The sequence below is a fragment of the Eublepharis macularius genome, chromosome 16, assembly GCF_028583425.1.
Source record: "Eublepharis macularius isolate TG4126 chromosome 16, MPM_Emac_v1.0, whole genome shotgun sequence".
In the NCBI taxonomy this organism is placed as follows: domain Eukaryota; kingdom Metazoa; phylum Chordata; class Lepidosauria; order Squamata; family Eublepharidae; genus Eublepharis; species Eublepharis macularius.
This window is the reverse complement of record NC_072805.1, coordinates 30297-44045: the sequence shown is the minus strand read 5'-3', so window position 1 is coordinate 44045 and position 13749 is coordinate 30297.

Here is a 13749-nt window from a genome sequence, read left to right as displayed (position 1 = left end):
TGTCCTGCTCGCTCCTTCGTCGTCATGCTGTCTGTTCTCCTTTCCTTCTACCTGTCCTTCCAGCTCCTCACGGTCTCTATGATCCTTCTCCGTAGGCACCATGGGAGTCACTTCCATTCTTCCCGTCCGCCCGTCGAGATCGTAAATCTGACTTTTAAGCTCGTTCACCTTTGCTCCGGAAACAATTTCGTAGCGCCGTAAATGTTCTCGCACCTTTAGCAGTTCCTCTGTGTTCCGGAGGATGACGTAACAATCGTCAGCGTGGGCTAGACTGGTGATGCGATACTCCGGACAACCGTGGGGAAAAATTCCTCTGATGAACCGATCTCTCTGCAACGCCCTAAGAAGAGGATCTAGTGTCAAGACGTACAGGAGAGGACTGAGAGGGCATCCTTGTCTAACCCCCGTGGGTACTGGAAATGGCGACCCTCGACACCCTCCGACGTTTGGTGTAACCTGCGCGTTCATGTAAAGTGCCTGTAGGAGCTTGATCAGCTGTTCTGGCAATCCATGGAATTTTAAAACAGCCCACATGTAGCCTCTGTCAACCCGGTCAAACGCTTTACTCTGGTCCAGCTGCAATATGCATAGATGTTCCTTTTCTTGCTGTAACCGGTCAAAAATCTGTCTGAAAACACAGGTGGTATGCGCCATTCTCCTTCCGGGTACAGAGCTGGTTTGTCCAACCTGCACTAGTGCATTAGCCAGTTTTTTCAACCTATTATTAAGGACCCTTGCTAGTATCCTGTAATCGGTGTTGTTAACCGTGATGGGTCTCCAGTTGCCTATCAGAGTCGGATCTCCTCCTTTGTACAATAGACTCATTGATCCGTGTAAAAAACTCCGTCCCACCCTCGCCCTCTGCAGCATCTCATTAAAGACCTCCGTCAAGATGGGAACTAAGTGATCTTTAAAGTTCTTATAGAACCCATACGGTAACCCATCCGGTCCCGGCTTAGAGTTACGTTTACCCGCCTGAATGGCTCGCTGGATTTCTTCTTGCTCGAAGGGCCGAGAGAGTTCGCAAAGATCTTCTTCGTTTGGCGGTAACGGTTTCTGCCCAAAGGCACTTTCTAGATAGGACTGAATGCGTACTTCATCAGGAGAGGTTTCCGAAACCGCGTAAAATTCTCTATAAAATCTAGAGACCTCTTCTGCTATCTCGACCGGTTCTTGAAGTAGTCCATCTGACGGACCTCCTTTTAACGCGGACAGAGTCTGGTTGTATCGAGGCAGGCGATCTTTTTGCCATTCTCCCTTCTCAATTAACGGCCCCGATGCTCTAGCCACCCGTGCCATATGACGCCGTCGACGTTGGGTAAGGCGGTAAGTTTTAATAACTTCTTGATTGCGTCGAAGCCGTTCATTGTCAACGTCAAGGCCCTTGTTCATTCTCCATCTGCATGCAAGTACGTTCTGGATCGCTCTGTGATATTGTGACAGTTCATAACTGCCCTGCACTCTCCTGGCCCGAACCGAAGCATATCGTATGGCATCTTTCGTCCTTTCCCACCAATCGAGGACATCCATCCCAGACTTTATACGCTTCTGGCATTCAAGCGTCAGAACAATTTCCGGTTCCATCCGAAAGGTCCTGAGGTCCGCTTCACTGAGTCGCCAAGCTGGTTTGTGATTCCTCCTATTGGGTTGTCCTGCAAATAATACTTGAAGAATAGCGTGGTCTGACCACGGCGTCAAAATAATCTTACATCCCGTAAGGGGGAGAGCCGCTGGGGCCCATATTCTGTCCAGCCTGCTTGTCGACAGAGGGTGATAATAAGTCATCTTACACCCTAAGGTTGCTGTGAATTTACGTCGGAACGTTGCCCGGTGATGCGTAGGGAGAAAATCTAATTCCCCATCATTCTGTAGCCCCGCATCCATCAAGCCAAGGCGATCTTTAAGAAGGGCTTTCAGTCTTTTTTCCTCCATTGTCAGCTGTTTAAATACAGGGGCAGACGTTCCCATTTGAGCACCGGCTCTCAAATTAATTCTATCCTCTCGCTCGGAGCGAACATTGAAATCTCCCGCCATGAGTAGAGCCCTCTTTGTACCAATATGATCCTCCAATGTTTGCCACAGTTGTCGTCTATGAATTGCCTTCACAGGAGCATAGAGGGCACACAACCTAAACTTGCTGTCTAACGCTTTTGCCGGGTTTTTAAGATTGAAGTCCACTATTATAAGATGACCCGGCATAGCATCGATGGTCCTCACAACTTGAAGATCAGGATTGCATAAGAAGAGAACCGCGACACCTCCCGTTCCTTCCTCTTCTTTCAAAGACCAAATTGAAGGCCCCCAAGTCCAGGAATTCTGCGCTGCACTCCTCTCCCTAGGAGTACTAATATTAGTTTCTTGCAGGACAAAAACATCAGCCTTTAGCCTCCTAATGTGGTAATAAACATCTTCTCTCCTCACCGACTGCCGTAGCCCTCTACAATTCCAGGTAAGTATGTTCAACTCCATTGGTATTGTTAATGAATATAAGATAGCAGCAATAGCAATAAAACCATAAGCCATCTTAAATCCAGTTCCATTGAACTTATCGACTGTCATTTTATCTTTCCTCTTCCTATTATTTTCCTACAAACCTCGCCGGTCTTCCTCCGTGCCTTCCACTACAGTTTCTAAACTCATCGTCTCCACCTCCTCCTGCGGATCAGGAGGCGTGGCCTTACATGGAAATGACGCGCACGGCGTCAAAATGTTTCCCCTTGAGTCGGGTAAGCTAACAGGAGGAGGATACTCGTGCTGTTGAGGAACCTTTTCCTGGTCAGGAGGAGAGTCAGACTGGTCGCCTGTCACAGGGTTCTTTTCCACCAATGATATTCCACTTATCCACTCCATCGATTCTGTCTTCCCTCCTTCAAGGTCCTCGCTTATCTCTGCAATTCGCTCTCTAATTTGTTCATGTCTTTGTCCATCTGTATACATAGGTATCTGTTCCTGGTTCTGTGTGTCTCCCTGGTTCAGCATCGCCTCCTGTTCTGGCGCTTCTTCCACCATCATCATCTGGGAGTCACTTAACGGTTCCTCGGTAAGGTTTGGGTCTCGGTCCCTTCTTCTAGCCAGTTCACGTTGTATGCAGGTAACCTCGTCTCTCCAATAATGCTCCTTTTGACTTAAACGTAGTTGTACCTCCTCAGATGCACCTTCTGCAGCGGAAAGTGCTTGGGTCACCTTTTGGATCTTTTCGTTGAGTTCTTCAGAAATTACCTGGAGTTCCTTTTCTGTAAGGTTTTCGTATGTACGGAATATGGCTTTCTTCGACTCTTTCCTTGACTCTTTCCTTGACTCTTTCCTCATCTTAGGTTTCTCCGATCCCGCCTTTCTATCAGTCTGCATGTCATCTCTTTGTTTTTGTTCCGGGTTGATCCATGATCCGGTAGTAAAGGAGGCCAGAGGCGTATCTTGCGTACCTTCCTCTTCTGTCACATTCAAGGCTTCAAATCGGTTGCTGACCATCGTTCGTATCGGGTTATACACTCCCCGTCTTACCCTGCCTCTAAGGACATCGTGCGAAGTCCTCTTTACCTCCTGCCAACCCCCTTCATGTAAACATTCGTTACTGTCCTTCTCCCCGTGTTTTGCAGTAGCACCCTCTGAAAATTGGCTAGTCGATGAATCCTCATCTGTTCGATTTAAATGAGGGTGACAGCGAACGAGTTTTGAGTACGAGTTTGGATACCACTTGTTATAATGCGCGTCGGGACACAGAAGGTACGTGTGGCCTTGGCGGCCACAAAGGTTACAGACCACTCCAGTTGAACATTGTGTGGAGTTATGGCCCCTCCTCCCACAGACAGAACACAAAGGTGTGGCACAGTGTTGCCTAATATGGTCAAACCCCCCACATTGGAAGCATGCTGGGGGTTGCCCACTGTACCTGGTGATCCCTCTATCTCCTCCCAGAAAAAAATATTTAGGAATATGTTGTAGTTTACTCCTGAAATCTCTTTGCAAAGAGACGACAGTCTTATATTCACCTTTCCAAATGCCCCACGAATTGAGGGCCTTTTTGGGGGGTAACAACACCTTGCAAAATCTGCCCAGCCATTGTTCCACATCCTCTGCTGGAATATTTGTCGTTCTGAATGCCACCGTCAGAACCCTCGATTCTCCTCGGAAGAGGGGAATAATGTCATAGTCACCAAAGGGATTCGGGGTCGACCTCATGATTTCTCTCAACCTCCCCCAACCCTTCTGGTATCCTCGTTCTGACACAAAACAAACATCGGTTTCCCTAAGCCCCGGCGGCATGATAACTGCCAGTATGTCGCCTCGTGGAATTCCCATTATCCCTAAAAGCACCTCCTCTATCATGTATTCTTCTGTGAGCTTTTGTGGATCTGAGCCTTTATACCTGAACCGAATAACAAATCTTTGCCTCGGATCAAATTCTCCTTCATCTTCTCTCATATTGAAGAAATCCTCTAAGAATTCTTCATCCTCCAGTCTCTCCTTTTCAAAATCCGTCCGACGGCGGGGGGGTTCTCCATCCGTTTCCCCCTCCCTCCGTGATCCCGGGTCCCTTGGCCTCCTACCGGTTCCCCTCAACATGTCTGCATAAGACGTTCCTGCGCTCCCAACGGAAGGTGTGTGGGCTGGTAAGGATTCGCTAGAACCCGTTGTTAGAGGTTCCCTAGAATCTGTTGTTAAAGATTCTCTAAAACTTGCTGCTGAAACCTTAGGCATTGCGTCAGGAAGAGTATTACTTGTAGGTAACCTAGGTGTTGTTACAGTTACTCCCGGGTTTCTAGGAACCGGTAGGACCACATCCCTCTTAGGTTCTCCTTGGTTTCCCAATGCTATCCCCACTGGCGTACCTTGTGACACATCAGCATCTCCTACTCCAATTCCCAAACCTTGGGCTCCCTTTTCAACCCTAACCGTGCATACCGATATTTGTGTATCACGTTCCCGCTTTCCGTTTGTCTCTGATGTTACATGATTGGAAGGATCCTTTTGCAAGATCACTGAAGTTCCTGCAGAAGGATTTACATATGTCTCAAATGTCTCATGTATGTTTTCTTTACTCACAGGTCCTGTATTAAGTCGCAGTTCAATCAATTCCGAATCCATGTCCATGACGAAGTTCCCTATCGAGATATCTTCAGTCGTCACAGGTAAGTTTCCTTGCACGGTGATCAGAAGGGAGTCCTGTTCTGATTGCATGTCTGTCTGCATCGGTAGAACTGTCTCGTTCATAGTCCTAGTCATTGAGGTCAAGCTAACAGCTTCTCCCTTCCCTTCAGATGACAGGCTGGTCTGTGCTTTATCGGGAAGAGAAAGAAGACCCGAAGACCCAGTATCCACTTGCGAAACATTCCCCCGCAGGGGTGCCTTGTCCCTAAAGTTTAATTCCCTGCTCTCCTTCCTTCTCCCCTCCCTTCTCCCCTCCCTCTGCGGCTTCCCTCCACATCTCTCCGAAGAAACTACTTCCTTTCTCTTAATATCCCTATCTGATATACATCCACCTTCCTTAGTAGGGGCTAACTCCATCTCCTCTTCTTCCTCCTCTTCCCTTTCGGAACTAGAGAGAGATTCTATGCCAGATAAGCCAGATAACCCCCCGCTGTCCTCATCTCCTCCCTCTCCTTCCTTTTCAGTCCCCTTTTCATCTTTCATCCCTCTCTCTCCTTTCTTCCTACGTCCCTCTTCATCTTCTAGAAAGAGCCTCTTATCCACAGAACAAAAACGACCGTGACCCTCACCCGTTTGCGGGAGACTCTGCGAAGCAGAGTCTCCCTGGCGACACATTCGGGCATCTTGTGCTGCTATCATGGCAGATAATTCAGCATGCGATGGAATCGTCACAGGATTAGCCAGCTGAGTCGTATCCGTCATCATCTTAGACACAGTTTTCCGTTCAAGCCTTCCTTTCCTGGGCGCGACACTCCTTCCAGTCGACGTCTCCGCCTCTCCCTTTAGTCGTTGAACACGGACTTTGAAAACATGCAACACTTGGACGCACCAGTGTATCAAATCTTTTTGTGTCATTTCTGTCGCTCTCTTGCCAGGTTCGTCAAGAAATCCCGTGCCTTCCGCCGGCGGTCTTTCTTCAGCACGACGACAGATACCTTTGAGAAGTTTCGTAAGTCCCTCCTCCGTCAACCAGGAGGGATAGGTCTCCGTCGAAGTACGACTCCGACGTCCTATGACAAGCCTATCAACGATGTTGATCGATAGGGATCTGGCATAAAGAAGATTTTGCGGCGGCGGCTCTCGTCCGGTTTCCTCTCCATCAGTAAGATAGGTAAACAACACCTCCTTTTGTTTATCAAGCAAGTCTATCATCGAGTCCTTGCTTCTCTTAGTTAACGAAGGCGTGGGTACCATCACCCATCCCACATGAGTCAACAGAAAACCCCAGAACTTTGCCAAATCGAGCTTATTCATTTGTTGTGGAACCAAAAGGTCCAGACCCTTAGACATGGGACCAAACTTTATCTTCTCCCAGGCATTAGTCAATTGGATCTCTCTAACATTCCGGACAGCATTAGATTCTATCCCTGGGGTTCCACATTCCATAGACAGGGCCGGAGACAAGTCCCCGATTCCAACCCCCTGTTTTGCTATACTCGTATTTTGCTCCTCTGAGAGCTGTCCATAAATATGTGTAGAACAATCTTCTTGTTCAAGACTCTGGGAAGACTGTCGGTCTGCATGTTCTCGGGCACCCTGTGAAGTTTGGGCCGAGTGAGATTCTTGCCCTTGCTTCTGCTTCTTTTTAGCCGGTTGTTCCTCCGGGGACGAACTGTGGTCAATGACACCCTTAGAACATTTCGTTCGGGAGGAAGGGACGATGTTTGAAGAGTCTTCATCGACTTGTGCCAGTTTGAATAAGTCCTCATAAACGTGGACCTTGTGTGTCTCTTTCAGTATTATATCAAGAAATCTGTCCTTCTGTTTAAGGAGTTTAGCACGCCGTTCAAGGTCCAGACAATCCACTAGGTGTTTATCCACATTTTGAATGGAAATTTCCGTTTCTTTTAGCTGGTAACGAGCTTTACGTAGTCCCTCGGCCCATCTTTGCCTTTTCTCTTCGGGCTCTCGGGGTAAGTCTGTGTTAGAGGAGACGATGTCTTTCTCCACGGGGATCTCCGAAGGAACAGGTTCCGATTTTGCTCTACAAGCTATAGGGGACTTAGCTAAATCCATCACCTCGTCAAGATAACGGTCCATACGCCGCTGAGAAAAATCATCCCCCTTTCCCAGGACAAAGGAATCCTTCGATTGTTTAGAAGCTGCTCTTTGGCGTTGGATAACAGCGACATCAATAGAGTCAACCCGGGAAACACGGCCAAGATCAAGGTCGGAGTCGGAGGTAAGAATAAATTCAACTTCACTCCCTTGGTTGGGGCAGAGTCTTGACCGCCGTATGTCTTCCTGAAATTTGATGCTGTGGGAGGGGCCCCCTATCTGTTTAAGGGCCTGTCCTTGTTTCTCCATTTGCACAGCAGCTGTTATCGGAAGTCTATCTCGGCTTTTAATAGATTGCATATCTGGTTCAGCCGTGTCAACATCTGGGTCAGCAAGCGGGTCCATCACATCACAACACACTGGTGTGTCAGAATGAGGAATGGGAGTAGAGGTCTCCTCGGGAGTAAGGACCTGCGTGATAAAGTTCTCAGTCTTCTGGGCCTCCTGAGTTATAAAGGTCTCCTCATGAGTAAGTACATGTGTAACAGCGTCCCCAGCATTCAGGGTTTTCGTAGGAGCAAAGGTCTCCTCGTGAGTAAGGACACGTGGAACAGCCTTCCCAGCATTCAGGATTTGCATAGGAGTAAAGGTCTCCTCGTGAGTAAGGACACGTGTAAGCACCTCCCTAGCATTCAGGATTTGCATAGGAGCAAAGGTCTCCTCGTGGGTAAGGACACGTGTAACAGCCTCCCCAATATTCAGGTCTTGCTTAGGAGCAGAGGTCTCCTCATGAGTAAGGACAGGTGTAACAGCTTCCCCAGCATTCAATTTTTGCATAGGAGCAGAGGTCTCCTCGCGAGTAAGGACACGTGTAACGGTCTCCCCAGCATTCAGGATTTGAATAGGAGTGAAGGTCTCCTCGTGAGTAAGGGCAAGTGTAACGGCCTCCCCAGCATTCAAGTTTCGCTTAGGCGCAGAGGTCTCCTCGCGAGTAAGGACACATGTAACAGTCTCCCCCACATTCAGGCCTTGCATAGGAGGAAAGGTCTCCTCACGAGTAAGTACACGTGTAACAGCCTTCCCAGAGTCCAGGGCTTTCTTAGAAGAAAAGGTCTCCTCAACAGTAGGGCCACGTGTAACGGGTTTCCGAATGCTCCGGGTCTCCTCAGGAGTAAAGGTGTCATTCAAACTCTCACCCACCACGTCCAGGGCCAGGTCATCCCCAGACCCCTCTTAGGTTACAGCGGCCTCTCCTGTTGCTTGTTCCATTGAAAGCAATAGGGAAAAGGAATCCTCCTTTAAAGCGGCAGGGGTCTTCTGGGAGGGGTCAAAACCCAAACTGGGGGTCTGGTCTATATTCCCCAGGGGCCCTCGAACATCCTTACTGTCTGTGACGTCAGAAGGCACGACTCCCAAAGCGGATGGCAGCAGATGAAGTTGGAAGCCTTTTTCTTGTAGGCCATGCTGGGAAGCATGGTCTCCATTGTCTCCATTGTCTTCTATAGGCAAAAATTCGATCTCAATTTGGGGGTCCCCCCCAGGAGGGGGGGCCTCCATATTCGCACCCCCTGATGGGGGTACCCTTAGGAACAAACTCTGACCAAAATTGAAATTTTTCTGAGAGATATAATAGGTAAAAAAAGCGAAAATCCAAACCAGGAAGTGAGAGCTCCTTGATCGCACGTCTGCTATTCAAGGTGGGTGGGGTTAGGGTTAGGGTTAGGGTTAGGGTTAGGGTTAGGGTTAGGGTTAGGAAAATAGATTTTTTAGGAAAATAGATTTTTTATTTAATAATAACCATTCTACAACAAACTGTAAGCAACAAATTCCAAGATGCATAATTACGATTGAAACAATAAATACAGTTAATACATACATACATACCTACATACGTACATATTACATATTAATATAGGCATCTAAATATTTCTAGCATTAAATATCACCATTAAATATTAACATTAAGCATAAAGCATTAAGCATCAAGCGTCGACATAAATGTAAGCCATCAACATTCAGGCTGTTCATGTTTCAAACTTGATTAACTTTATTAACTTTATTAACTGTATTAACTTTATTAACTTTATTCATTATTAACTATTAACTATGAACTATGAACTATCAACTATTAACTATCAACTTTCACTTTTTACTAATTAAGGAAATAAAAGAAAAAGAAAAAGAAGAATTAAGTTATACAACAGATGTCTATCCAACTTGAGAGAAGTCAAGGTAGGAAGCAATTATATCTGACTTTCAGGAACTGGCGGGTTGATCTCATGAAACCACCTCCACCTGCTCAGCCACTTCACGCCCTTCATCCTCTTTTCTTCCCACCTTTTAATTTTCGCCAAATAATCTGTTACAGTATGTACCGTTTCAACTAAGGGTACTGCCTTTTTGGTATACACCTCCTCCCTTCTGTTTTTCATCACAGTACTAACAAAGATGAGATTCACTAACCTAACCAGTGCCCAAGGAACCTTAATACCAGCCTTCTCACCCGGACAGTCCCCCTGCTCCCTGGGATTCCCAAACCCTTCTGTCGGCTCCAATCCCGAGACAATCGTTTCCCAGTGTTGTGATATCAGAAAAGGCCATTGCAATGCTCTGGCTACTCCTGCCCACGACCTCCTTACAGCTACACACTCCTTCACAACATGGGGGATGGTCTCAGGAATGTTGGTATGTGGATTCAAAGACCTACAAAGCACCCTGGGGCAACGCTGTTGATCTTCTGTCGCCCCAAACTTTTTACTTCCCACATATAATATCTGATGGTAAGTCCTCCAACGAAGATCCCATAGGGCATAAGGTATGGTCCGGTCACCGAAGGTGGGGATAGGAAAGATCTGGTTCCTCAAATACGAAGAAAGCGTCTCCTTCTTCCGTCTCTCTTCATCATAGGGTACCAACCGACTTCGGTGCATAACAGTCCAGTACAACTTTCCGGTAACTCCTTTAGTTCCCGGGCTAGTTCCCTTGACTTCTGAGGCTTCGATGCCATGTTTCTGTATCCCCTTTGCTACCTCAACCATAAAGTCAGGAAGCTGTACTTTCATCGAAGCCGTCAAGCGGGTCGGCAGAGAGCCTTCTTTCCACCATCGTTTTGCCCATCTGGTGTCTACCCAACTGTCCATAAAGAACTGTCTGGTGTACATTTCTTGCGTAATCAAGCCCGTCGCATTCTGCTGCCAAGTTCCACAGTTAAAAACAAGAAAGATGGATAGGAACCACAGTCCAATCTCCGGTAACCCGAGACCTCCTTCTCCGTGTCCTCTCTGAACGACTACTCTCGCAAGCGGTAAGTGGAGCGTCCCGAAAATCCACTTAAAAAACCGCTCTGGTGATGATGGTTACTGTAGATTCCGGCGGAGGGTAAACTGTCGCTAGGTAATTGCCAGCTGGAATGCAATATATGCCAAAATATTGAACTTTTTGTGCTGTGGATAATCTCCATGTCTTCCACTTGTCCAGTCTTTCCAACACTCGCTGTTGCCATACAATCCAATTATCCCTCCAGCCATCAGCTCTCAAAGAAAAGGTGACTCCCAGGATCTTCAGAGACAGCATCCCCGTTCCTGTCCCGCTCCCTCCGTCGTCGTCATGCTGTCTGTTCTCCTTTCCTTCTACCTGTCCTTCCAGCTCCTCACGGTCTCTATGATCCTTCTCCGTAGGCACCATGGGAGTCACTTCCATTCTTCCCGTCCGCCCGTCGAGATCGTAAATCTGACTTTTAAGCTCGTTCACCTTTGCTCCGGAAACAATTTTGTAGCGCCGTAAATGTTCTCGCACCTTTAGCAGTTCCTCTGTGTTCCGGAGGATGACGTAACAATCGTCAGCGTGGGCTAGACTGGTGATGCGATACTCCGGACAACCGTGGGGAAAAATTCCTCTGATGAACCGATCTCTCTGCAACGCCCTAAGAAGAGGATCTAGTGTCAAGACGTACAGGAGAGGACTGAGAGGGCATCCTTGTCTAACCCCCGTGGGTACTGGAAATGGCGACCCTCGACACCCTCCGACGTTTGGTGTAACCTGCGCGTTCATGTAAAGTGCCTGTAGGAGCTTGATCAGCTGTTCTGGCAATCCATGGAATTTTAAAACAGCCCACATGTAGCCTCTGTCAACCCGGTCAAACGCTTTACTCTGGTCCAGCTGCAATATGCATAGATGTTCCTTTTCTTGCTGTAACCGGTCAAAAATCTGTCTGAAAACACAGGTGGTATGCGCCATTCTCCTTCCGGGTACAGAGCTGGTTTGTCCAACCTGCACTAGTGCATTAGCCAGTTTTTTCAACCTATTATTGAGGACCCTTGCTAGTATCCTATAATCGGTGTTGTTAACCGTGATGGGTCTCCAGTTGCCTATCAGAGTCGGATCTCCTCCTTTGTACAATAGACTCACTGATCCGTGTAAAAAACTCCGTCCCACCCTCGCCCTCTGCAGCATCTCATTAAAAACCTCCGTCAAGATGGGAACTAAGTGATCTTTAAAGTTCTTATAGAACCCATACGGTAACCCATCCGGTCCCGGCTTAGAGTTACGTTTACCCGCCTGAATGGCTCGCTGGATTTCTTCTTGCTCGAAGGGCCGAGAGAGTTCGCAAAGATCTTCGTTTGGCGGTAACGGTTTCTGCCCAAAAGCACTTTCTAGATAGGACTGAATGCGTACTTCATCAGGAGAGGTTTCCGAAACCGCGTAAAATTCTCTATAAAATCTAGAGACCTCTTCTGCTATCTCGACCGGTTCTTGAAGTAGTCCATCTGACGGACCTCCTTTTAACGCGGACAGAGTCTGGTTGTATCGAGGCAGGCGATCTTTTTGCCATTCTCCCTTCTCAATTAACGGCCCCGATGCTCTAGCCACCCGTGCCATATGACGCCGTCGACGTTGGGTAAGGCGGTAAGTTTTAATAACTTCTTGATTGCGTCGAAGCCGTTCATTGTCAACGTCAAGGCCCTTGTTCATTCTCCATCTGCATGCAAGTACGTTCTGGATCGCTCTGTGATATTGTGACAGTTCATAACTGCCCTGCACTCTCCTGGCCCGAACCGAAGCATATCGTATGGCATCTTTCGTCCTTTCCCACCAATCGAGGACATCCATCCCAGACTTTATACGCTTCTGGCATTCAAGCGTCAGAACAATTTCCGGTTCCATCCGAAAGGTCCGGAGGTCCGCTTCACTGAGTCGCCAAGCTGGTTTGTGTTTCCTCCTATTGGGTTGTCCTGCAAATAATACTTGAAGAATAGCGTGGTCTGACCACGGCGTCAAAATAATCTTACATCCCATAAGGGGGAGAGCCGCTGGGGCCCATATTCTGTCCAGCCTGCTTGTCGACAGAGGGTGATAATAAGTCATCTTACACCCTAAGGTTGCTGTGAATTTACGTCGGAACGTTGCCCGGTGATGCGTAGGGAGAAAATCTAATTCCCCATCATTCTGTAGCCCCGCATCCATCAAGCCAAGGCGATCTTTAAGAAGGGCTTTCAGTCTTTTTTCCTCCATTGTCAGCTGTTTAAATACAGGGGCAGACGTTCCCATTTGAGCACCGGCTCTCAAATTAATTCTATCCTCTCGCTCGGAGCGAACATTGAAATCTCCCGCCACGAGTAGAGCCCTCTTTGTACCAATATGATCCTCCAATGTTTGCCACAGCTGTCGTCTATGAATTGCCTTCACAGGAGCATAGAGGGCACACAACCTAAACTTGCTGTCTAACGCTTTTGCCGGGTTTTTAAGATTGAAGTCCACTATTATAAGATGACCCGGCATAGCATCGATGGTCCTCACAACTTTAAGATCAGGATTGCATAAGAAGAGAACCGCGACACCTCCCGTTCCTTCCTCTTCTTTCAAAGACCAAATTGAAGGCCCCCAAGTCCAGGAATTCTGCGCTGCGCTCCTCTCCCTAGGAGTACTAATATTAGTTTCTTGCAGGACAAAAACATCAGCCTTTAGCCTCCTAATGTGGTAATAAACATCTTCTCTCCTCACCGACTGCCGTAGCCCTCTACAATTCCAGGTAAGTATGTTCAACTCCATTGGTATTGTTAATGAATATAAGATAGCAGCAATAGCAATAAAACCATAAGCCATCTTAAATCCAGTTCCATTGAACTTATCGACTGTCATTTTATCTTTGCCTATTCCTATTATTTTCCTACAAACCTCGCCGGTCTTCCTCCGTGCCTTCCACTACAGTTTCTAAACTCATCGTCTCCACCTCCTCCTGCGGATCAGGAGGCGTGGCCTTACACGGAAATGACGCGCACGGCGTCAAAATGTTTCCACTTGAGTTGGGTAAGCTAACAGGAGGAGGATACTCGTGCTGTTGAGGAACCTTTTCCTGGTCAGGAGGAGAGTCAGACTGGTCGCCTGTCACAGGGTTCTTTTCCACCAAAGATATTCCACTTATCCACTCCATCGATTCTGTCTTCCCTCCTTCAAGGTCCTCGCTTATCTCTGCAATTCCCTCTCTAACTTGTTCTTGTCTTTGTCCATCTGTATACATAGGTATCTGTTCCTGGTTCTGTGTGTCTCCCTGGTTCAGCATCACCTCCTGTTCTGGCGCTTCTTCCACCATCATCATCTGGGAGT